Source organism: Pseudophryne corroboree, chromosome 2, assembly GCF_028390025.1.
Source record: "Pseudophryne corroboree isolate aPseCor3 chromosome 2, aPseCor3.hap2, whole genome shotgun sequence".
Lineage (NCBI taxonomy): Eukaryota > Metazoa > Chordata > Amphibia > Anura > Myobatrachidae > Pseudophryne > Pseudophryne corroboree.
Genome location: NC_086445.1, coordinates 43,585,916 through 43,613,109, shown reverse-complemented (window position 1 = coordinate 43,613,109; position 27,194 = coordinate 43,585,916).

The following is a 27,194-nucleotide window of genomic DNA, read 5'->3' as shown; positions in this document are numbered from 1 at the left end:
CCTCCTCACAGATTATTAATTCGTCCCCACTGGAATCCACCATCTCAGATCCCCGTGTACTTTCTGGAGGCAATTGCTGCTGGTGAATGTCTCCATGGAGTAATTGATTATAATTAATTTTAATGAACATCATCTTCTCCACATTTTCTGGAAGTAACCTTGTATGCCGATTGCTGACAAGGTGAGCGGCGGCACTAAACACTCTTTCGGAGTACACACTGGAGGGAGGGCAACTTAGGTAGAATAAAGCCAGTTTGGGCAAGGGCCTCCAAATTGCCTCTTTTCCCTGCCAGTATACGTACGGACTGTCTGACGTGCCTACTTGGATGCGGTCACTCATATAATCCTCCACCATTCTTTCAATGGTGAGAGAATCATATGCAGTGACAGTAGACGACATGTCAGTAATCGTTGGCAGGACCTTCAGTCCGGACCAGATGTCAGCATCAGTAGTCGCTCCAGACTGCCCTGCACCACCGCCAGCGGGTGGGCTCGGAATTCGTAGCCTTTTCCTCGCACCCCCAGTTGCGGGAGAATGTGAAGGAGGAGATGTTGACAGGTCGCGTTCCGCTTGACTTGACAATTTTCTCACCAGCAGTTCTTTGAACCCCTGCAGACTTGTGTCTGCCGGAAAGAGAGATCCTACGTAGGTTTTAAATCTAGGATCGAGCACGGTGGCCAAAATTTAGTGCTCTGATTTCAACAGATTGACCACACGTGAATCCTGGTTAAGCGAATGAAGGGCTCCATCCACAAGTCCCACATGCCTAGCGCAATCGCTCTGTTTTAGCTCCTCCTTCAATGCCTCCAGCTTCTTCTGCAAAAGCCTGATGAGGGGAATGACCTGACTCAGGCTGGCAGTGTCTGAACTGACTTCACGTGTGGCAAGTTCAAAGGGCAGCAGAACCTTGCACAACGTTGAAATCATTCTCCACTGCGCTTGAGACAGGTGCATTCCACCTCCTTTGCCTATATCGTGGCCAGATGTATAGGCTTGAATGGCCTTTTGCTGCTCCTCCATCCTCTGAAGCATATAGAGGGTTGAATTCCACCTCGTTACCACCTCTTGCTTCAGATGATGGCAGGGCAGATTCAGGTTTTTTTGGTGGTGCTCCAGTCTTCTGTACGCGGTGCCTGCACGCCGAAAGTGGCCCGCAATTCTTCTGGCCACCGACAGCATCTCTTGCACGCCCCTGTCGTTTTTTAAATAATTCTGCACCACCAAATTCAAGGTATGTGCAAAACATGGGACGTGCTGGAATTTGCCCAGATGTAATGCGCGCACAATATTGCTGGCATTGTCCGATGTCACAAATCCCCAGGAGAGTCCAATTGGGGTAAGCCATTCTGCGATGATCTTCCTCAGTTGCCGTAAGAGGTTTTCAGCTGTGTGCGTATTCTGGAAAGCGGTGATACAAAGCGTAGCCTGCCTAGGAACGAGTTGGCGTTTGCGAGATCCTGCTACTGGTGCCGCCACTGCTGTTCTTGCAGCGGGAGGCAATACATCTACCCAGTGGGCTGTCACAGTCATGTAGTCCTGAGTCTGCCCTGCTCCACTTGTCCACATGTCCGTGGTTAAGTGGACATTGGGTACATCTGCATTTTTTAGGACACTGGTGAGTCTTTTTCTGACGTCCGTGTACATTCTCGGTATCGCCTGCCTAGAGAAGTGGAACCTAGATGGTATTTGGTAACGGGGGCACACTGCCTCAATGAATTGTCTAGTTCCCTGTGAACTAACGGCGGATACCGGACTCACGTCTAACACCAACATAGTTGTCAAGGCCTCAGTTATCCGCTTTGCAGCAGGATGACTGCTGTGATATTTAATCTTCCTCGCAAAGGACTGTTGGACAGTCAATTGCTTACTGGAAGTAGTACAAGTGGTCTTCCGACTTCCCCTCTGGGATGACGATCGACTCCCAGCAGCAACAACAGCAGCGCCAGCAGCAGTAGGCATTACACTCAAGGATGCATCGGAGGAATCCCAGGCAGGAGAGGACTCGTCAGACTTGCCAGTGACATGGCCTGCAGGACTATTGGCTTTCCTGGGTAAGGAGGAAATTGACACTGAGGGAGTTGGTGGTGTGGTTTGCGCGAGCTTGGTTACAAGAGGAAGGGATTTACTGGTCAGTGGACTGCTTCCGCTGTCGCCCAAAGTTTTTGAACTTGTCACTGACTTATTATGAATGCGCTGCAGGTGACGTATAAGGGAGGATGTTCCGAGGTGGTTAACGTCCTTACCCCTACTTATTACAGCTTGACAAAGGCAACACACGGCTTGACACCTGTTGTCCGCATTTCTGTTGAAATACTTCCACACTGAAGAGCTGATTTTTTTTGTATTTTCACCAGGCATGTCAATGGCCATATTCCTCCCACGGACAACAGGTGTCTCCCCGGGTGCCTGACTTAAACAAACCACCTCACCATCAGAATCCTCCTTGTCAATTTCCTCCCCAGCCCAAGCAACACCCATATCCTCATCCTGGTGTACTTCAACACTGACATCTTCAATTTCACTATCAGGAACTGGACTGCGGGTGCTCCTTTCAACACTTGCAGGAGGCGTGCAAATGGTGGAAGGCGCAAGCTCTTCCCGTCCAGTGTTGGGAAGGTCGGGCATCGCAACCGACACAATTGGACTCTCCTTTGGGATTTGTGATTTCGAAGAACGCACAGTTCTTTGCTGTGCTTTTGCCGCTAGTCTTTTCTTTTTTCTAGCGAGAGGATGAGTGCTTCCATCCTCATGTGAAGCTGAACCACTAGCCATGAACATAGGCCAGGGCCTCAGCCGTTCCTTGCCACTCCGTGTCGTAAATGGCATATTGGCAAGTTTACGCTTCTCCTCAGACGCTTTTAATTTTGATTTTTAGGTCATTTTTTTACTGATCTTTTGTGTTTTGGATTTTACATGCTCTGTACTATGACATTGGGCATCGGCCTTGGCAGACGACGTTGATGGCATTTCATCGTCTCGGCCATGACTAGTGGCAGCAGCTTCAGCACGAGGTGGAAGTGGATCTTGATCTTTCCCTATTTTTTTAACCTCCACATTTTTGTTCTCCATATTTTGCGCACAACTAAAAGCCACCACAGGTATACAATGTAGATGGATAGTATAGTATTACTTATACTTATGGACGACGAGTGCACTGACGACACAGAGGTAGGTACAGCCGTGGCCTACCGTACTGCTGCTTAGTGCTTATATATATGATATACTGTATAACGGACCTGGTGGACACTGTCAGCAGACTGCTAAACAACTAGTATGAAGAAAGAAAAAAAAAAACACCACAGGTATACAATGTAGATGGATGGATAGTATAGTATTACTTATACTTATGGACGACGAGTGACGACACAGAGGTAGGTACAGCCGTGGCCTACCGTACTGCTGCTTAGTGCTTATATATATGATATTTATACTGTATAACGGACCTGGTGGACACTGTCAGCAGACTGCTAAACTAGTATGAAGAAAGAAAAAAAAAACACCACAGGTATACAATGTAGATGGATGGATAGTATAGTATTACTTATACTTATGGACGACGAGTGACGACACAGAGGTAGGTACAGCCGTGGCCTACCGTACTGCTGCTTAGTGCTTATATATATGATATTATACTGTATAACGGACCTGGTGGACAGTGTCAGCAGACTGCTAAACTAGTATGAAGAAAGAAAAAAAAAAACACCACAGGTATACAATGTAGATGGATGGATAGTATAGTATTACTTATACTTATGGACGACGAGTGACGACACAGAGGTAGGTACAGCCGTGGCCTACCGTACTGCTGCTTAGTGCTTATATATATGATATTTATACTGTATAACGGACCTGGTGGACACTGTCAGCAGACTGCTAAACAAACTAGTATGACTATGAAGAAAAAAAAAAAACACCACAGGTATACAATGTAGATGGATGGATAGTATAGTATTACTTATACTTATGGACGACGAGTGCACTGACGACACAGAGGTAGGTACAGCCGTGGCCTACCGTACTGCTGCTTAGTGCTTAATTATATATATAATATACTGTATAACGGACCTGGTGGACACTGTCAGCAGACTGCTAAACAAATTAGCATGAAGAAAGAAAAAAAAACACCACAGTGTTTTTCAGGCAGACAAACGTATACTGGACTGGTGGTCACTGTCAGCAAAACTGTGCACTGTACTCCTGCTATAACTGCTCCCCAGTCCCCACAATTAGGCAGTGTGAGCAGTGCACTCAGCACAGATATATCATGCAGCAGTGCAGCACACTGAGTGAGCACAGATATGGTGGAGCGTTTTTTTTTCAGGCAGAGAAACAACGGATTAAACTCAAAACCCTGCACTGTACTCCCTAACAGCTGCTCCCCGTTCCCAATCCTCCCCACAATTAAAACTAAGTCACTCAGTTTTTTTTTTTTCTAATACAATGGAGAGGACGCCAGCCACGTCCTCTCCCTATCAATCTCAATGCACGTGTGAAAAATGGCGGCGACGCACGGCTCCTTATATAGAATCCGAGTCTCGCGAGAATCCGACAGCGGGATGATGACGTTCGGGCGCGCTCGGGTTAACCGAGCAAGGCGGGAGGATCCGAGTCGCTCGGACCCGTGTAAAAAAAAGGTGAAGTTCGGGCGGGTTCGGATTCCGAGGAACCGAACCCGCTCATCACTAATTACAGTATGGTGGCCGGCCAGTCGCTGCTGGCCTGTTACCACAGAGGTGGCAGTCCGATCGGAGAGAAGGGTCCCTTCCCATTATGGAGCAGCTTTGTCAGGACAAGGCACGCCCCCTTCTTCCTCTATACCCTACTCCCTCACTTCAATAAGATCAGGCCCGCCTGTTTCACCCCCCAGCCCGCCCCCTTCTTCCCTGATCCGTCGTGTCCACAGGGCCAGGCCCGCCTCCTTAATCCCCTCAACTCGCCCCCTTCTTCCCCTCTGTCCTGCTCCCTCATGTCCCTAGAGCCTGGCAAGCCCCTTTTATTCCCCTCAGCCCACCCCTAAATGATGACGGGTCCTGACAGTGACAGGAGGGGCCCCTGTGTGCAGTGCATTCCCCCGGAACTCACAGTGCATGGTGTGCTGCATTGCAGGCCAGAAACAGTGCTGATTTCTGGAAATTTTCCTGTCTCTGTAGAACCAGCACCGAATTGCTGCTCATCCTCCCTGGTTCTCCACTGTCTCTTATCTGTCCTGCTCAACGGGTCACATGGCACTGCGACAGCCATCCCTCCACATCAGGCCTGGCCAACCTGTGGCTCTCCAGCTGTTGTGAAACTACATATCCCAGCATGCCCTGCCATAGTTTTGCTATTAGGGGATGCTAAAACTCTGTCAGGGAATGCTGGGATGTGTAGTTTCGCAACAGCTGGAGAGCCAAAGGTTGGCCAGGCCTGCTCCACTTCCTGGTGCCAACAAAACTGTACATAGGGCCAAGCCTGCCCCCCTAGGGAAAACGCTGCTGTGGAGGGGGCACAGGGGGTGTAGTAGTATGGAATCCCAACTGCCCGCATACCGACAGCTGGGGCAAGCACAAATGAGCCCCTTGCGGGCTCGCTGCACTATTCTCCCTCCAGGGGGGTCGTGGACCCTCAAGATGGAGAAAAGATGCCGGGTGTCGGGATTCCGGCGCCGGTATACTGTGCGCCGGGATCCCAACAGCCGGCAAACTGAAGACCACCCGGCACCGGTACTGCTCCATACGCAGAGTAAAATTGCATGTACTGTAAATCTGAAGCAGGCCCCAAGGGTCTACATTATCCATTGCACAAATATCCCTTCTATTATGTGTTTTACTCAACATATTAAATATATATGGTGTCACCCCAAGGCAAGTACTCTGAGAGCCCTGAATGAGCAGTCTCGCCCTGTCCAATCTATTCGCCCGCCTCTGTAAGCGCGGCCTGGAACATAACACGGTTTGATCCTTGCCACCAAAGATTGTAAAGATTGTCAGGCTACAATATCCTGGCTAAGACCAAGTCCTTTGGGCGATGCCGTCACTTCTATTACCCTGTTGTTCCTTCCCGTGAATCCCTGCTGGAACTTGTGAGGTTGTGTTAAATATTGACACCTGCCCCAGATTTTACACAAACTCAGCTCTTGTGCTATGCATGACCTGCACATGATAATAAGCCAGCGAATTCCCGGCGTGCTGAGATTGGCACGACGGTGACCTCCCTGCTCTCTCTTTTACTGGGGATCTGTCACTAGATTGCTTCAGTACAATATATTTTGTGCAGCCATTGTTCCCGTCAGAAACATCTGCATTACTGGCTGGTAAGTGTAAAGGTGAGGACACAGTTCAGCAGGGAAGTTAGAGTACAGATGAAAAGCTTATTCCACGGTGCAGGGCAATCGCTCCACAGCTGGTGGGAATATTGGCCCTCATTCCGAGTTGTTCGCTCGCAAGCTGCTTTTAGCAGCTTTACACACGCTAAGCCGCCGCCTACTGGGAGTGAATCTTAGCTTCTTAAAATTGCAAACGAAAGATTCTCAATATATAGCGAAAAGACATCTCTGTGCAGTTTCTGAGTAGCTCGAGACTTACTCTGCCAGTGCCATCAGTTCAGTGCTTGTCGTTCCTGGTTTGACGTCACAAACACACCCAGCGTTCGCCCAGACACTCCTCCGTTTCTCCAGCCACTCCCGCGTTTTTCCCAGAAACGGTAGCGTTTTTTCATACACACCCATAAAACGGCCAGTTTCCGCCCAGAAACACCCACTTCCTGTCAATCACATTACGATCACCAGAACGAAGAAAAAACCGTGAGTAAAAAACCTAACTGCATAGCAAATTTACTTGGCGCAGTCGCACTGCGGACATTGTGCATGCGCACTAAGCGGAAAATCGCTGCGATGCGAAAAAATTTACCGAGCGAACAACTCGGAATGACCCCCATTGTATTTTCTATTTTCCAGTTCTGCTGGCGTTTACCATCCTGTACCGTTGCACATAGGCAATATGCGATTGCCTTTTGCTGTGCATGTGTAGTTTGCAAGTGCCGATATTTGGGGGTCATTCAGACTGGATCGCAGCAGCGATCACAGTCTGAAGCCCTTTGAGGAGTGCACACGCGCAGTAAGCGCACTGCGCGTACATACCCCGTGTAGCCCAGTGAGATGGGAAAGCATTTCAGGGCTGCGATCGCCTCTGGCTGATTGAAAGGCAGAGGCGGTCGCGGGGCGGGAGGGGGTGTGCAGTCCGGACAACGCAGGTGTGTCCGGATCGTTGCAGGGGCAGGCCACGACAGCTGCGTGACATCACACGCAGCCGCCGCGATCCGGGAAACGGCAGGTAGCACCATGCCAGCGTGCAGGTGCTGCGCAGGTAGGGAGCTACTCGCCGGTTGCAAAAGCATCGCCACCGTGCAATGCTTTCGTACTTGTGCAAGGGGGGTAGGGCCAGACATGTGGGGCGGACTAGCCCTGTGCTGGGCGTCCACCCGCATGTCTGAGTAACTGATCGTAGATATGAATTACCCCATCTGTCCACATTCAGAGGGGGGAGGGGGATTTAGCAGATAATAGAGAGAGTTAAAGTAGAGAGAAATAAAGTTCCAACCAATCAGCTTCTGTCATTTTTTTTTACAGGCTGTGAAAACTGACAGAAGCTGATTGGTTGAAGCTTTCCGCTTTGTCTCTCTCCAAGATTTGATAAATCTCTCCAGCGGACTTGCATCCGATTCAGAATCAAATTGCAGATGGATCAATGTAACGGGTAAATCATCAATTACAGTTATAAGTTGTAAAGGGATGCTCCATAATACAAAATCAGAGTCACTGGTGCGTATGGTGGCGGGTTTGCTGGCATACCTGTAAGAAAAGTATAACATGGAGGGTTATTTTGGGAATAGTTGAATTCATATTTATGTGGGGTTCATTGAATCAGAAATGTATGTGATTTTTGGAAGGATGTCTTTCACACTGTGAGGCTAAATTAGCAACCAGCATCAGATCAGTGCCCTGTGCCAGACCCGCCCCCAAACCTGTGATGTCATAGGAGGGGTGTGGCATTAGCAGGAGAAGCACAGAGAGCTGCTCAGATGCCCTGCAGGTCTTTACACACTGCAGGGTGTGTGCCGGGAGCGTAGGAATCCAGGAACTTAGGGAGGAGCTTTGATCTCTCTCCACTGTAATCTTTCTAAGTTTAACGGAGAGAGATAAAAGCTCCTCCCTAAGTTCCTGGATGCCATATCACCGTACTTAGGCCCTCATTCCGAGTTGTTCGCTCGCAAGGCGATTTTAGCAGAGTTACACACGCTAAGCCGCCGCCTACTGGGAGTGAATCTTAGCTTCTTAAAATTGCGAACGATGTATTCGCAATATTGCGATTACAAACTACTTAGCAGTTTCAGAGTAGCTTCAGACTTACTCGGCATCTGCGATCAGTTCAGTGCTTGTCGTTCCTGGTTTGACGTCACAAACACACCCAGCGTTCGCCCAGACACTCCTCCGTTTCTCCAGCCACTCCTGCGTTTTTTCCGGAAACGGTAGCGTTTTCATCCACACGCCCATAAAACGCTGTGTTTCCGCCCAGTAACACCCATTTCCTGTCAATCACATTACGTTCGCCGGAGCGAAGAAAAAGCCGTGAGTAAAAAAACTATCTTCATAGCAAAATTACTTGGCGCAGTCGCAGTGCGAACATTGCGCATGCGTACTAAGCAGAAAAACGCTGCGATGCGAAGAAAATTACCGAGCGAACGACTCGGAATGAGGGCCTTAGTATCTCTGTACAGTATGTTCTACTAGTGTACTAATTAGCACGAACATCTTGTAACGTACAGTGGCAAGTTTAATCTTTCTATGTATAATGGAGAGAGAAAAAAGCTCCTCTCTAAGTTCCTGGATGCCAAATCACCGTCCTTAGTATCTCTGTACAGTATTTTCTACTAGTGTACTAATTAGCACAAACAGCTTGTACGTACATTGGCAAGTTTAATCTTTCTATGTATAATGGAGAGAGATAAAAGCTCCTCCCTAAGTTCCTGGATGCCAAATCACCGTCCTTAGTATCTCTGTACAGTATGTTCTATTAGGGTACTAATTAGCTGTCCATGTTAATTAGCTGTTCACTAAAAACCCTGATTTATGTGAAACCTGTGTGCACCCTTCCATTGAATGTCATACAATGGATTACACAGAATTTTTTTTTTAATAAATTGAATGTCAGGGGGAAAAAAAATACAGATTGGCACTTTGGGAATAGAACCCGGGACCCTCATCGTGAGAGGTGGGTGCCTTCACTGCTAGCCTACGTCGCTGCATGGAAGATATACAAGTTTATGTGTAAAGGTAATGCAAGCAGCGATTCCTTCCCATTGGTGTCCGTTTATGCCATTAGGGGACTTGGATGCTCATTTAGTGCACTGTACATGTGTGATACCCTACTGGTATCTGGGTATGCAAGATCTACAGTCACTGTGTATAGTACATCACCCTTACCTTGCCCCGGCTTGTCATGGGTTCAGGCACAGTTACCAGAGGGTCCCCTGAAGAATCAGGTCTTTAACTACAAGTACATTGTGGGTGTGGACTACAGGTGTCGGTGCAGCGCATAAAGAATTGGGCGCCAGGCCATCTCAGAAAAACAGCATAAAGTTTATTTCAACATCAAACGGATATTTCAGGGATAACTTGTGAACACTCCTCCAGCACAAAGCATATCAGTAACAGTGGATCCCATATCAGGGCACCTCCTCCAGCGCATCGCTTAGTCGCAGCGGCATATTTATAGCGAACATCAGTACATACCAGGGCATTCTGTGACCAGTAGTGCTACACATCAGGTTACCGTCTCTCTCTCTCTTACTGAGCGAGGATTCTTTTCCTTGGGGGGCTTCTAATCACGCCACGTGGCTTTCCAACCACTTCACCCAGATACCTCTCGAGATACTTTTCCATGGGGCGCTTACTCACGCCGCGTGGCTTCCGACCACTTCACCCAGATACCTCTTGAGACTCACACCTTGAGTACACTTTTCTCCTGGCATCACCCTTTCACTGGATTCTGCATACTGCTGCCCTCACACTGCGATGTCTCCCTCTGTCATCAAGTGCTTTGCTGTGGCTGGCATCACTCCCCACCTAAACATGTGGGGAGCCCTCACTGGGGCTACATCTTTCTGGTTAATCCACCACACTTCAGCTAGCTAAAACATGTGCTTCTCCTCACTGTCTGTCTGCTCTCTGCTCTGCTGCTGCTGCTCTCATTCTGTTGTAGCTGTCTCGTGTCTCACTGCAGGACAACCTTTATATAACCCTGCATTCCCAGGGTCACATTCTAAATCTGGGATTTCCCGCTCTGTCTTTCCCGCTCTCAGTTTCCCGCTCTGAGTCTGCAAATGAGTGAGTCATGCCCTTTGCATTTTGCAGACTGATCTGTATAGCTATGAGCTGTGCTGTTAACTCCTTCTGTGCTGCAAGCTGTAGGCTGCTGGCACAGTGCTTATGCAACTCCAGCAAACATTTTACTTTGATTAAAGTCATGCTGGCACCTGTAGTGCCACAGTTGATTTGGGCTGCAGTTTCAGGGTATCACATGCACCCCAGCTAAAATCTTGCGTGTCCTCACGCAACAGCAGTTTTCAACATAACATATAATGACAGTACATGTGACAAAAAAACAACAATCACATATTCAGGAAAACATGGCATGTCAAACATCACATTACATACAAATCACATATTCTGTTGCGGTTTTCAAACGAGTTACAGTCCAGAGTCACATGTGATAGTAAAATGTTCTAGACATCTTGTGGCAATTGCGCCAAACACAGAGAACCTGCCCTCGCCTGCCCTTGTCTCCCCCCACGTCTGGGTCAAAAGAGACAGGTGGCTCTCGTGGGCCCCTCCCATTAAACAAGTTTCTCCAACTTTAGGAAAATAGATATAGAGGACTACATTCCCCTTGCGATCCTTGGCTCTTTCGGACACTCAGAAATGGCCAAACACAGTGCCCCCAAGGGTGTTGCTCCGACCGGGTGCACTGCATAGTCCAGATGTCCTGTGACATAAGTTCCACCTCCACAAATATTGCCCTTAGAGCCCCACGTTGGTAACCATGGTTGCTCGTATCCTGTTCGCGGACGCCAAATGTGATACCCTACTGGTATCTGGGTATGCAAGATCTACAGTCACTGTGTATAGTACATCACCCTTACCTTGCCCCGGCTTGTCATGGGTTCAGGCACAGTTACCAGAGGGTCCCCTGAAGAATCAGGTCTTTAACTACAAGTACATTGTGGGTGTGGACTACAGGTGTCGGTGCAGCGCATAAAGAATTGGGCGCCAGGCCATCTCAGAAAAACAGCATAAAGTTTATTTCAACATCAAACGGATATTTCAGGGATAACTTGTGAACACTCCTCCAGCACAAAGCATATCAGTAACAGTGGATCCCATATCAGGGCACCTCCTCCAGCGCATCGCTTAGTCGCAGCGGCATATTTATAGCGAACATCAGTACATACCAGGGCATTCTGTGACCAGTAGTGCTACACATCAGGTTACCGTCTCTCTCTCTCTTACTGAGCGAGGATTCTTTTCCTTGGGGGGCTTCTAATCACGCCACGTGGCTTTCCAACCACTTCACCCAGATACCTCTCGAGATACTTTTCCATGGGGCGCTTACTCACGCCGCGTGGCTTCCGACCACTTCACCCAGATACCTCTTGAGACTCACACCTTGAGTACACTTTTCTCCTGGCATCACCCTTTCACTGGATTCTGCATACTGCTGCCCTCACACTGCGATGTCTCCCTCTGTCATCAAGTGCTTTGCTGTGGCTGGCATCACTCCCCACCTAAACATGTGGGGAGCCCTCACTGGGGCTACATCTTTCTGGTTAATCCACCACACTTCAGCTAGCTAAAACATGTGCTTCTCCTCACTGTCTGTCTGCTCTCTGCTCTGCTGCTGCTGCTCTCATTCTGTTGTAGCTGTCTCGTGTCTCACTGCAGGACAACCTTTATATAACCCTGCATTCCCAGGGTCACATTCTAAATCTGGGATTTCCCGCTCTGTCTTTCCCGCTCTCAGTTTCCCGCTCTGAGTCTGCAAATGAGTGAGTCATGCCCTTTGCATTTTGCAGACTGATCTGTATAGCTATGAGCTGTGCTGTTAACTCCTTCTGTGCTGCAAGCTGTAGGCTGCTGGCACAGTGCTTATGCAACTCCAGCAAACATTTTACTTTGATTAAAGTCATGCTGGCACCTGTAGTGCCACAGTTGATTTGGGCTGCAGTTTCAGGGTATCACACATGCTGTAAAGTCAATGAGCTACATTATTCCTTTCACACATTAATTGCGTCTGCATACGCAAGTGTTCACACATTAGTTGCGTCTGCATACACAAGTGTTTTAACACGTTCGTTTGCATCTGAATAAACTATTTTTTTTTTTTTTTTTTACTCTCTCCGTCTGACCATTGGTCACCATCTGTGTGTACACTATGCAGTACAGGACTGTATATTAACATTACAGTCGTCACTGACCATTTGCCAGAGCTTGTACTGTAGATCAATCCGCTGCTATTCAAACTAAAGTACTGGATTAGTGGAGCATTAGCCACGCAGTGGTGGAGATATGTATTGCATGCTGAGTGTCTAGTCGCGCCTCAACGCGCCTGTCCATGATTAAACTCAGCAACCTAAGCTATCGCCTAGGCGTGACTAAACCTCCATCTAGGCATAGAAACAGTCAAGATAACTGAGAACCCATCTGTACAAAAATGACAGATAACCATTAAAGTAAGAATTCACACATGGTCAAAATGCATTTGGCATGACATTTACTGTATCATGTATATTGTGCTAAGTGAGAAGAAAAGCAGTATCACAGTGAATAGATGCAAATAAGAAATCCAGTATTGCAGGCATCAATGTTAGTACCAATAATTGCAAAATGTCCCCAAATATACAGCTACAGATGTTATATAGAAATATTCTGCAACAAGCATTTAAGCTTAGACACGTCCATATGTGGAGCTAGATACACCCTTCTGTGGAGCATGACACGCCCCCTCAAACGGCATGCCACGCTTTGCACTCCGCATTCTACTTTAGTATCCCTGAAACTAGTTTTCAAAAGTTGGCAAGTATGATTCAATGACAAGAATCAGTTGGATTTTAAAACATCCATGGCTTGAGCATTGATCAACGCTGGCTCTATGGAGCAACGTTGAAGAAGAAGACCAAGCGAGACTCCACCTCCATTAAAGCACCCCCTAAAATTGGGTTCAGTGTGGAAAATCACTGGCTAAAGCTTGCGGATGCAAAACATGCTAACGGGTGCTGTGATGCTGACTGTACACGCAGAACTACATCTGTATGCAGTGTCTTGAGCCTTTGTGTCCAGGGTGCTTCTCCAATTTTCACACCAAGGGGTAAATGTAATACGGTGCGAGAAGCCAGATGACACGGGAGTTTGTGCGAGAATGTACGTGTTTTTAATAGTGATGAGCGGGTTCGGTTCCTCGGGATCCGAACCCCCCCGAACTTCACCCATTTTACACGGTTCCGAGGCAGCCTCGGATCTTCCCGCCTTGCTCGGTTAACCCGAGCGCGCCCGAACGTCATCATCCCGCTGTCGGATTCTCGCGAGATTCGTATTCTATATAAGGAGCCGCGCGTCGCCGCCATTTTCCCTCGTGCATTGGAGATGATAGCGAGAGGACGTGCAGCGTTCTCTTAGTTTCTGTGTTCAGTGTGCTGCAAATATCTATGCTCAGTGTGCTGCAAATATCTATACTCAGTGTGCTGCAAATATCTGTGCTCAGTGTGCTTGCAAATATCTGTGCTCAGTGTGCTGAAAATATCGATGTTCTCTGCCTGAAAAATGCTCCATATCTGTGCTGCATTGTAGTATATAGTAGGACAGTGCAGAATGTTGCTGTGACCACCAGTATATATATAGCAGTACGGTACAGTAGTCCACTGCTCTACCTACCTCTGTGTCGTCAAGTATACTCTGCATCCATACCTGTGCTGCATTTTAGTTGTGCGCAGTATATAGTAGGAGGGGACAGTGCAGAATGTTGCTGTGACCACCAGTATATAATATATATAGCAGTACGGTACAGTAGTCCACTGCTCTACCTACCTCTGTGTCGTCAAGTATACTATGCATCCATACCTGTGCTGCATTTTAGTTGTGCGCAGTATATAGTAGGAGGGGACAGTGCAGAATGTTGCTGTGACCACCAGTAAATATATAGCAGTACGGTACAGTAGTCCACTGCTCTACCTACCTCTGTGTCGTCAAGTATACTACAAAAGTTCAGTAAAATGACCCAAAAATAAAAATTAAAAGCGTCTGATGAGAAGCGTAAACTTGCAAATATGCCATTTACGACACGGAGTGGCAAGGAACGGCTGAGGCCCTGGCCTATGTTCATGGCTAGTGGTTCAGATTCACATGAGGATGGAAGCACTCATCCTCTTGCTAGAAAACTGCAGTGCCACTCCTAGATGGGCCAGGTGTTTGGGTCGGCCACTTGGGTCGCTTAGCTTAGTCACACAGCTACCTCAGTGCACCTCTTTTTTTCTTTGCATCATGTGCTGTTTGGGGACTATTTTTTAAATCTGCCATCCTGTCTGACACTGCAATGCCACTCCTAGATGGGCCAGGTGTTTGTGTCGGCCACTTGTGTCGCTTAGCTTAATCACACAGCAACCTTGGTGCGCCTCTTTTTTTCTTTGCATCATGTGCTGTTTGGGGACTATTTTTTAAATCTGCCATCCTGTCTGACACTGCAGTGCCACGCCTAGATGGGCCAGGTGTTTGTGTCGGCCACTTGGGTCGCTTAGCTTAGCCATCCAGCGACCTCGGTGCAAATTTTAGGACTAAAAATAATATTGTGAGGTGTGAGGTGTTCAGAATAGACTGGAAATGAGGGGAAATTATGGTTATTGTGGTTAATAATACTATGGGATAAAAATGACCCCCAAATTCTATGATTTAAGCTGTTTTTGAGGGGGTTTTGTAAAAAAACACCCGAATCCAAAACACACCCGAATCCGCCAAAAAAAATTCAGGGAGGTTTTGCCAAAACACGTCCGAATCCAAAACACGGCCGTGGAACTGAATCCAAAACCAAAACACAAAACCCGAAAAATTTCCGGTGCACATCACTAGTTTTTAAAGTGGCTATCATTTATGTGGCAAAACCAAGCTGATTTTGCCTTGTAAATGATTGGCGCCTTAAAAATTGGGCATTCTCACACAAAATCCTGTATGTCTGACTTCTTGCACCCTGTTAGATATTAGTGATGAGCGCCGGAAATTTTTCGGGTTTTGTGTTTTGGTTTTGGGTTCGGTTCCGCGGCCGTGTTTTGGGTTCGAACGCGTTTTGGCAAAACCTCACCGAATATTTTTTGTCGGATTCGGGTGTGTTTTGGATTCGGGTGTTTTTTTCAAAAAACCCTAAAAAACAGCTTAAATCATAGAATTTGGGGGTCATTTTGATCCCAAAGTATTATTGACCTCCAAAACCATAATTTCCACTCATTTTCAGTCTATTCTGAACACCTCACACCTCACAATATTATTTTTAGTCCTAAAATTTGCACCGAGGTCGCTGGATGGCTAAGCTAAGCGACCCAAGTGGCCGACACAAACACCTGGCCCATCTAGGAGTGGCACTGCAGTGTCACGCAGGATGGCCCTTCAAAAAACTACTCCCCAAACAGCACATGACGCAAAGAAAAAAAGAGGCGCAATGAGGTAGCTGTGTGAGTAAGCTAAGCGACCCAAGTGGCCGACACAAACACCTGGCCCATCTAGGAGTGGCACTGCAGTGTCACGCAGGCTGGCCCTTCAAAAAACTACTCCCCAAACAGCACATGACGCAAAGAAAAAAAGAGGCGCAATGAGGTAGCTCTGTGACTAAGATAAGCGACCCAAGTGGCCGACACAAACACCTGGCCCATCTAGGAGTGGCACTGCAGTGTCACGCAGGATGGCCCTTCAAAAAACTACTCCCCAAACAGCACATTACGCAAAGAAAAAAAGAGGCGCAATGAGGTAGCTGTGTGAGTAAGCTAAGCGACCCAAGTGGCCGACACAAACACCTGGCCCATCTAGGAGTGGCACTGCAGTGTCACGCAGGCTGGCCCTTCAAAAAACTACTCCCCAAACAGCACATGACGCAAAGAAAAAAAGAGGCGCAATGAGGTAGCTCTGTGACTAAGATAAGCGATCCAAGTGGCCGACACAAACACCTGGCCCATCTAGGAGTGGCACTGCAGTGTCACGCAGGCTGGCCCTTCAAAAAACTACTCCCCAAACAGCACATGATGCAAAGAAAAATTAAAGAAAAAAGAGGTGCAAGATGGAATTGTCCTTGGGCCCTCCCACCCACCCTTATGTTGTATAAACAGGACATGCACACTTTAACCAACCCATCATTTCAGTGACAGGGTCTGCCACACGACTGTGACTGAAATGACGGGTTGGTTTGGACCCCCACCAAAAAAGAAGCAATTAATCTCTCCTTGCACAAACTGGCTCTACAGAGGCAAGATGTCCACCTCATCATCATCCTCCGATATATCACCGTGTACATCCCCCTCCTCACAGATTATCAATTCGTCCCCACTGGAATCCACCATCTCAGCTCCCTGTGTACTTTGTGGAGGCAATTGCTGCTGGTCAATGTCTCCACGGAGGAATTGATTATAATTCATTTTAAAGAACATCATCTTCTCCACATTTTCTGGATGTAACCTCGTACGCCGATTGCTGACAAGGTGAGCGGCGGCACTAAACACTCTTTCGGAGTACACACTTGTGGGAGGGCAACTTAGGTAGAATAAAGCCAGTTTGTGCAAGGGCCTCCAAATTGCCTCATTTTCCTGCCAGTATAAGTACGGACTTTCTGGCGTGCCTACTTGGATGCGGTCACTCATATAATCCTCCACCATTCTTTCAATGGGGAGAGAATCATATGCAGTGACAGTAGACGACATGTCCGTAATCGTTGTCAGGTCCTTCAGTCCGGACCAGATGTCAGCATCAGCAGTCGCTCCAGACTGCCCTGCATCAGCAGTCGCTCCAGACTGCCCTGCATCACCGCCAGCGGGTGGGCTCGGAATTCTGAGCCTTTTCCTCGCACTCCCAGTTGCGGGAGAATGTGAAGGAGGAGATGTTGACAGGTCGCGTTCCGCTTGACTTGACAATTTTGTCACCAGCAGTTCTTTGAACCCCAGCAGACTTGTGTCTGCCGGAAAGAGAGATCCAAGGTAGGTTTTAAATCTAGGATCGAGCACGGTGGCCAAAATGTAGTGCTCTGATTTCAACAGATTGACCACCCGTGAATCCTTGTTAAGCGAATTAAGGGCTCCATCCACAAGTCCCACATGCCTAGCGGAATCGCTCTATGTTAGCTCCTCCTTCAATGTCTCCAGCTTCTTCTGCAAAAGCCTGATGAGGGGAATGACCTGACTCAGGCTGGCAGTGTCTGAACTGACTTCACGTGTGGCAAGTTCAAAGGGAAGCAGAACCTTGCACAACGTTGAAATCATTCTCCACTGCGCTTGAGACAGGTGCATTCCACCTCCTATATCGTGCTCAATTGTATAGGCTTGAATGGCCTTTTGCTGCTCCTCCAACCTCTGAAGCATATAGAGGGTTGAATTCCACCTCGTTACCACTTCTTGCTTCAGATGATGGCAGGGCAGGTTCAGGCGTTTTTGGTGGTGCTCCAGTCTTCTGTACGTGGTGCCTGTACGCCGAAAGTGTCCCGCAATTCTTCTGGCCACCGACAGCATCTCTTGCACGCCCCTGTCGTTTTTTAAATAATTCTGCACCACCAAATTCAAGGTATGTGCAAAACATGGGACGTGCTGGAATTTGCCCAGATTTAATGCACACACAATATTGCTGGTGTTGTCCGATGCCACAAATCCACAGGAGAGTCCAATTGGGGTAAGCCATTCCGCGATGATCTTCCTCAGTTGCCGTAAGAGGTTTTTAGCTGTGTGCGTATTCTGGAAAGCGGTGATACAAAGCGTAGCCTGCCTAGGAAAGAGTTGGCGTTTGCGAGATGCTGCTACTGGTGCCGCCGCTGCTGTTCTTGCGGCGGGAGTCCATACATCTACTCAGTGGGCTGTCACAGTCATATAGTCCTGAGCCTGCCCTGCTCCACTTGTCCACATGTCCGTGGTTAAGTGGACATTGGGTACAACTGCATTTTTTAGGACACTGGTGAGTCTTTTTCTGAGGTCTGTGTACATTTTCGGTATCGCCTGCCTAGAGAAATGGAACCTAGATGGTATTTGGTACCGGGGACACAGTACCTCCAACAAGTCTCTAGTTGGCTCTGCAGTAATGATGGATACCGGAACCACGTTTCTCACCGCCCAGGATGCCAAGGCCTCAGTTATCCGCTTTGCAGCAGGATGACTGCTGTGATATTTCATCTTCCTCGCAAAGGACTGTTGGACAGTCAATTGCTTGGTGGAAGTAGTAAAAGTGGTCTTACGATTTCCCCTCTGGGATGACCATCGACTCCAGGCAGCAACAACAGCAGCGCCAGCAGCAGTAGGCGTTACACGCAAGGATGCATCGGAGGAATCCCAGGCAGGAGAGGACTCGTCAGAATTGCCAGTGACATGGCCTGCAGGACTATTGGCATTCCTGGGGAAGGAGGAAATTGACACTGAGGGAGTTGGTGGGGTGGTTTGCGTGAGCTTGGTTACAAGAGGAAGGGATTTACTGGTCAGTGGACTGCTTCCGCTGTCGCCCAAAGTTTTTGAACTTGTCGCTGACTTATGATGAATGCGCTGCAGGTGACGTATAAGGGAGGATGTTCCGAGGTGGTTAACGTCCTTACCCCTACTTATTACAGCTTGACAAAGGCAACACACGGCTTGACAAATGTTGTCCGCATTTCTGTTGAAATACTTCCACACCGAAGAGCTGATTTTTTTGGTATTTTCACCAGGCATGTCAATGGCCATATTCCTCCCACGGACAACAGGTGTCTCCCCGGGTGCCTGACTTAAACAAACCACCTCACCATCAGAATCCTCCTGGTCAATTTCCTCCCCAGCGCCAGCAACACCCATATCCTCCTCATCCTGGTGTACTTCAACACTGACATCTTCAATCTGACTATCAGGAACTGGACTGCGGGTGCTCCTTCCAGCACTTGCAGGGGGCGTGCAAATGGTGGAAGGCGCATGCCCTTCACGTCCAGTGTTGGGAAGGTCAGGCATCGCAACCGACACAATTGGACTCTCCTTATGGATTTGTGATTTCGAAGAACGCACAGTTCTTTGCTGTGCTTTTGCCAGCTTGAGTCTTTTCATTTTTCTAGCGAGAGGCTGAGTGCTTCCATCCTCATGTGAAGCTGAACCACTAGCCATGAACATAGGCCAGGGCCTCAGCCGTTCCTTGCCACTCCGTGTGGTAAATGGCATGTTGGCAAGTTTACGCTTCTCCTCCGACAATTTTATTTTAGATTTTTGAGTCCTTTTTTTACTGATATTTGGTGTTTTGGATTTTACATGCTCTGTACTATGACATTGGGCATCGGCCTTGGCAGACGACGTTGATGGCATTTCATCGTCTCGGCCATGACTAGTGGCAGCAGCTTCAGCACGAGGTGGAAGTCGATCTTGATCTTTCCCTATTTTTGGAACCTCAACATTTCTGTTCTCCATATTTTAATAGGCACAACTAAAAGGCACCTCAGGTAAACAATGGAGATGGATGGATACTAGTATACTTATGGATGACGAGCGACTGCCGACACAGAGGTAGCTACAGCCGTGGACTACCGTACTGCGTCTGCTGCTAATATAGACTGGATGATAATGATATAAAAAATATATATATATATCACTACTGCAGCCGGACAGGTATATATTATATAATGACGGACCTGCTGGACACTGTCAGCTCAGCACTGCAGACTCCTAAAGTAAGCTACTAGTATCAAGAAGATAGAAAAAAAAAACACCACGGGTAGGTGGTATACAATTATGGATGGACGAGCGACTGCCGACACAGAGGTAGCTACAGTCGTGGACTACCGTACTGCGTCTGCTGCTAATATAGACTGGATGATAATGATATAAAAAAAATATATATATATATATATCACTACTGCAGCCGGACAGGTATATATTATATAATGACGGACCTGCTGGACACTGTCAGCTCAGCACTGCAGACTCCTAAAGTAAGCTACTAGTATCAAGAAGATAGAAAAAAAAAAACACCACGGGTAGGTGGTATACTATTATGGATGGACGAGCGACTGCCGACACAGAGGTAGCTACAGCCGTGGACTACCGTACTGCGTCTGCAGCTAATATAGACTGGATGATAATGATATAAAAAATATATATATATCACTACTGCAGCCGGACAGGTATATATTATATAATGACGGACCTGCTGGACACTGTCAGCTCAGCACTGCAGACTCCTAAAGTAAGCTACTAGTATCAAGAAGATAGAAAAAAAAAACACCATGGGTAGGTGATATACAATTATGGATGGACGAGCGACTGCCGACACAGAGGTAGCTACAGTCGTGGACTACCATACTGCGTCTGCTGCTAATATAGACTGGATGATAATGAGATATAAAATATATATATATCACTACTGCAGCCGGACAGGTATATATTATATAATGACGGACCTGCTGGACACTGTCAGCTCAGCACTGCAGACTCCTAAAGTAAGCTACTAGTATCAAGAAGATAGGAAAAAAAAAACACCACGGGTAGGTGGTATACAATTATGGATGGACGAGCGACTGCCGACACAGAGGTAGCTACAGCCGTGGACTACTGTACTGCGTCTGCTGCTAATATAGACTGGATGATAATGAGATAAAAAATATATATATCACTACTGCAGCCGGACAGGTATATATTATATAATGACGGACCTGCTGGACACTGTCAGCTCAGCACTGCAGACTCCTAAAGTAAGCTACTAGTATCAAGAAGATAGAAAAAAAAAAAAACACCACGGGTAGGTGGTATACAATTATGGATGGACGAGCGACTGCCGACACAGAGGTAGCTACAGCCGTGGACTACCGTACTGCGTCTGCTGCTAATATAGACTGGATGATAATGATATAAAAAATATATATATATCACTACTGCAGCCGGACAGGTATATATTATATAATGACGGACCTGCTGGACACTGTCAGCTCAGCACTGCAGACTCCTAAAGTAAGCTACTAGTATCAAGAAGATAGAAAAAAAAAAACACCACGGGTAGGTGGTATACAATTATGGATGGACGAGCGACTGCCGACACAGAGGTAGCTACAGCCGTGGACTACCGTACTGCGTCTGCTGCTAATATAGATTGGATGATAATGATATAAAAAATATATATATATCACTACTGCAGCCGGACAGGTATATATTATATAATGACGGACCTGCTGGACACTGTCAGCAGAATGCGTTTATAGAATAAAAAACACCACACGACGAGTGTTTAACTTTTTCAGGCAGACAATCACAATATACTGGTGGTCAGCAGACAATCACAATATACTGGTGGTCAGTGGTCACTGGTCAGTCACACTGGCAGTGGCACTCTGGCAGCAAAAGTGTGCACTGTACTTAAAATATGTACTCCTGCTATAACTGCTCCCCAGTCTCCCCCACAATTAAGCTGTGTGAGCAGTGAGCACTCAGCACAGTCAGATATACAGTATTACATATGATGCAGCACACTGAGGCTGAGCACAGATATGGTATGTGACTGTGTCACACTGTGTATCGTTTTTTTTCAGGCAGAGAACGGATTAATTAAACTGGTGGTCACTGGTCACACTATCAGCAACAGCAAGTAGTACTCCTAATATGCTCCCCAAAATTAGTAAATCAACAATCAAGTGTCTCTACTCTAGTCTAAACGGAGAGGACGCCAGCCACGTCCTCTCCCTATCAATCTCAATGCACGTGTGAAAATGGCGGCTACGCGCGGCTCCTTATATAGAATCCGAGTCTCGCGATAGAATCCGAGCCTCGCGAGAATCCGACAGCGGGATGATGACGTTCGGGCGCGCTCGGGTTAACCGAGCAAGGCGGGAAGATCCGAGTCTGCCTCGGACCCGTGTAAAAAGCGTGAAGTTCGGGGGGGTTCGGTTTCCGAGAAACCGAACCCGCTCATCACTATTAGATATACCGCCAAGCGTTAAAATCAGTCAAATTCAGTTCTTAAAAAGGCTAACTTTCTAGATATGAGGCAAACTCAGAAGTAAATAAAGATGTGTTAGAAATAATGAAGCCATTTTTGCCATCGTTGCCTCGCGATCGCCTCTGCCTGATTGACAGTCAGAGGTGGTCGCTGGGCGGGAGTGGGCTGGACGGCGCAGTTAAGCCGCTGTTTAGGGGGCGTTGTCCGGCCAACACAGGCATGGACGGACCATTGGGGGGGCGGGCTGCGGCGGCTGCATGACGTCACATGCAACCGCTGCGACTCGGGCAGCAAAGAGGTTCTCCCGGCCAGCTGCAGGAGCTGCACTGGCCGGGTGGTACTCCTGAAATGCGAAAGCATCGCCGCTGTGCGATGCTTTTGCACTTCTGCGGGGGGGGGGGGGGAGTCGGCACTGACATGCGGGGTGGACTAGCTCTGTATTGGGTGTCCCCCCGCATGTCTGAGTGCCTGATCGTAGCTGTGCTAAATTTAGCACAGCTACGATCAACTTGGAATGACCCCCATAGTTGTTTCATTTTACCTTACTTTTTTTGCAACAAAAAAAAACATTCACGGTTAAAAAATTGTTCAATGATAATACGGCAATCTTTTAAGCTGCAGGAGCATGTTGTCTACTCAAGTGGACACATGAATAAAAATTTTCTATAGTTTTATAGTAGAAAAAAATATATATTTTAAGCCCTGAATACGAATAAAAAACATTTACAAAAAATCTTCCATTAGGTTATCATAATTCATGCATGAAAGGGTTAATAATAATTCAATCCATATCAAAAGGTTTGACAAAAATTTTAACGCCAACTCCAGTTGTCATGTGTCGTTATTTATTTAGATAATGATTTGTTTGTTAGATATTTATTAAGGGGGAAGTGGGATTGGGGGGATAGACCTTTTAATCATTTCACAGATCCTTTAATTGTGGTTCCAACAGAGGGAAAAAAATTATAATTTGTTAAATATGTTTTAAACATTAAAAAAAACAAAAAACTGCTATTGTTCGATGTATCCATTCAGCAGCCATCAAGCCATAAGAGCACTGATCAGTAAAAGATTCCCAGAATTTTCTGCTGGGGATTGGGGTTCTGGTATTAATAATATACAGCAATAGGGGTACACGGCATGTCCTTGTTCTTTTCCATGTATGTTAATAATAATATGAATATACTGTATAACGCTGGTACAGTTTTAGGAATCTTTAGAAACAGCTGCAAAGTCTTGTTGTTCTCCCATATTTCAGGTCCAAACTACATTTTCAACAATATCTAGCACAGAGGTCTTCATGGAATGCTGCCCCCCCCCCCCCCCTCCCCCTCCTTCCCCATTGCAGAGAGCCACGGTGTCGGGAGAGAGAGAAATGGCTGACAGATTTTGTTCCAATGTACAGCACCCTAAGTATACTTTGGCCCAGGGACGGATCTAGACTTTTCTTTAGGGGAGGGCGGTTTACTGTTTAATCTTGACTCCTCCCTCTACAGCCCAACTCCTCCCATCTGCAATCCTAACTCCTCCTCTCTCAATTCTGACTGAACTTTTTGAGCGAGACTGAGATAGAGCTTTGTGATTGTTCTATGTACATGTGACTGTGCTATGGGGTAATTGTATTTATTAGCCCTAGTTCCGACACACCAGCAAGTGAGGGGCAAATGCTATGGAACCCTTGCACTCCTGGCTCCTCTGTGCTGCTGTGGTATAAGCTGCAGCACATCGTTCTGCCTCAGGCTCTCCCCGGAGAGCTCTCTTCTGCTCAAAAGTGAGCGTGGCTATGACTGTGTTAGGGGGGGGGGGGTCGCCCCCTTCGCCCCCCCCCCTAGATCCGGCCCTGCTTTGGCCACACTGTCTCGCTCCCTCCGATCCCCATACCATTCCTCATAGCACAAGGGGTCGTACATGCAGAACGCACCGCAGTCCGCATATGAAAGGACATGTAAGAGGTTTTGGTGCACCTGTACAGTTGGAAAAACTCCAAATTGCGGGTAAAAGAAGTGCCACTAGTGTTTCCATTCAACTCTACATTAGCCACTTAGGGGTAGATGTATTAAGCCTAGAGAAGTGATAAAGCTGTGATAAGTGGAAGGTGATAACGCACCAGCCAATCATTACAAGTTTGAAAAATGACAGTTAGGAGCTAATTGGTTTGTGCCAGAGGTTAAAGTGGGCGTTCCGTCACTTGTATATGGGTTGTGTTCCGTCACTTGTGTATGCACCGCCTCCGCCGGCCCACCTTGCCCGGTCTGCCCAGCTAACAGTAGAGGCAGCTCTGTGGCTGCCTGGTGTTGCAGTTTGCTGTCCCACTCTGTGGCAGTGTGCGCAGCCCGGCCCGCCCATAACAATAGATAAGACTCGGTGAGCGGGTGCACTACAGGGACATGGCCTGCCCCCCCCTTCTTTGGCAGGCTGGGAATAAGACGCGATGATGTCACGGAGCGACATTTGGTCTTATTCCCGTGGCGCGCCCGTGCAGAGAGGAGCGGCGCAGACGGACACATGGACTGTGCTGTGCTGCACGCAGTAAGAGCAGCCATGCAGACAACACTGCCTGCCCAGTCTCTCCCTCGTCATTCGGTTCTTCCTCCATGACGGGACCCTCTCCCTCTGCTCTGGCTGTGGGAGGTGGAGCATACAGCAGCCCACAGACTTCCCTGAAACATACATCAGCAAGTGAGTGGAGGGGGTGGGGTGGGGGCAGCAGACATATTACAAGTTTATGAGTGGTATTCTCAGGTTGGGGGGTTGTTAGTGAAGGGAGGGGAAGGGGTGTTGCTGGGGTATTATTAGTTATTGTGGGGTGTCTGTGCTGCTAGTGTTATTAATGAATAAGGGGTGTGGGTGTTAGTGCTGCTGGGAATGTTATTAGTGAATAAAGGGTGTAGGTGTTAGAGCTCCTGGGGATGTTATATGTGAATAAGGGGTGTGAGTGTTAGTGCTGCTGGGGATGTTATTAGTGAATAAGGGGTGTAGGTGTTAGTGCTGCTGGGAATGTTATTGTTATTAGTGAATAAGGGGTGTAGGTGTTAGTACTCCTGGGGATGTTATATGTGAATAAGGGGTGTGGGTGTTAGTGCTGCTGGGGATGTTATTAGTGAATAAGGGGTGTGGGTGTTAGTGCTGCTGGGGATGTTATTAGTGAATAAGGGGTGTAGGTGTTAGTGCTGTGGGGATGTTATTAGTGAATAAGGGGTGTAGGTGTTAGTGCTGTGGGGATGTTATTAGTGAATAAGGGGTGTGGGTGTTAGTGCTGTGGGGATGTTATTAGTGAATAAGGGGTGTAGGTGTTAGTGCTGTGGGGATGTTATTAGTGAATAAGGGGTGTGGGTGTTAGTGCTGCTGGGGATGTTATTAGTGAATAAGGGGTGTGGGATAAAACTAACCCTAAAACAGTTGGTACAAGTTAACAAAGTACGAAACCTCTTTCGAGATGGAAGTTTGTCAAAAAGCATACTAAAAGGATGCGCACTATCTAATAAAATACACCTGGCTTTGCTTAAAACCCTACACCTATACAAATCATCAAAACTAGACAATGGCATACCAATGATTTTACTTGCCGTTTTCCTTATCCTTTCTAATGCCCATCGATCTTTTAAAGTGCAGCCTCCATACCATACCACGATCCCGTAACTAAGAATGCTCTCTATCGAGCACCTGTAAAAGTTTAACATGGTCTGCGCACCAACACCGGCTGCCCTTAAACGCCGCAGGAAGAAAAGTCGTTGTTGAGCCTTTTTTCCTATCAGTAGCAGGTGCTCAGACCAAGTCAGGCTTGACGAAATCTGAATGCCCAAGAAACGGAATGAAGTAACCATTTCCACGTCCTAATCACCAACAAACACTGGTGATTTCAGTGACTGCCTTCTTCTAAAATCAATAATCAGTTCTTTTGTCTTCCCACTATTTAAAAATAAATGATTTTCATTACTCCAATCGACTAGCTTCACAACTTCCGTCCTATACGCCAGCTCGTCGTCGCCACTAATTAACCCAACTATGGCAATATCATCCGCAAATGTAATCAATTGAACTGATGCGTCTGCTGATACACAGTCATAAGTTAGTGCTGCTGGGGATGTTATTAGTGAATGAGGGGTGTAGGTGTTAGTGCTGTGGGGATGTTAGCAAATAAGGGGTGTAGGTGTTAGTGCTGCTGGGGATGTTATTAGTGAATGAGGGGTGTAGGTGTTAGTGCTGTGGGGATGTTAGTAAATAAGGGGTGTAGGTGTTAGTGCTCCTGGGGATGTTATATGTGAATAAGGGGTGTGGGTGTTAGTGCTTCTGGGGATGTTATTAGTGAATGAGGGGTGTAGGTGTTAGTGCTGTGGGGATGTTAGTAAATAAGGGGTGTAGGTGTTAGTGCTCCTGGGGATGTTATATGTGAATAAGGGGTGTGGGTGTTAGTGCTTCTGGGGATGTTATTAGTGAATGAGGGGTGTAGGTGTTAGTGCTGTGGGGATGTTAGTAAATAAGGGGTGTAGGTGTTAGTGCTGCTGGGGATGTTATTAGTGAATGAGGGGTGTAGGTGTTAGTGCTGTGGGGATGTTAGTAAATAAGGGGTGTAGGTGTTAGTGCTCCTGGGGATGTTATATGTGAATAAGGGGTGTGGGTGTTAGTGCTGCTGGGGATGTTATTAGTGAATGAGAGGTGTAGGTGTTAGTGCTGTGGGGATGTTAGTAAATAAGGGGTGTAGGTGTTAGTGCTGCTGGGGATGTTATTAGTGAATGAGAGGTGTAGGTGTTAGTGCTGTGGGGATGTTAGTAAATAAGGGGTGTAGGTGTTAGTGCTGCTGGGAATGTTATTAGTGAATGAGAGGTGTAGGTGTTAGTGCTGTGGGGATGTTAGTAAATAAGGGGTGTAGGTGTTAGTGCTGCTGGGGATGTTATTAGTGAATGAGGGGTGTAGGTGCTAGTGCTGTAGGGATGTTATTAGTGAATGAGGGGTGTAGGTGTTAGTGCTGTGGGGATGTTAGTAAATAAGGGGTGT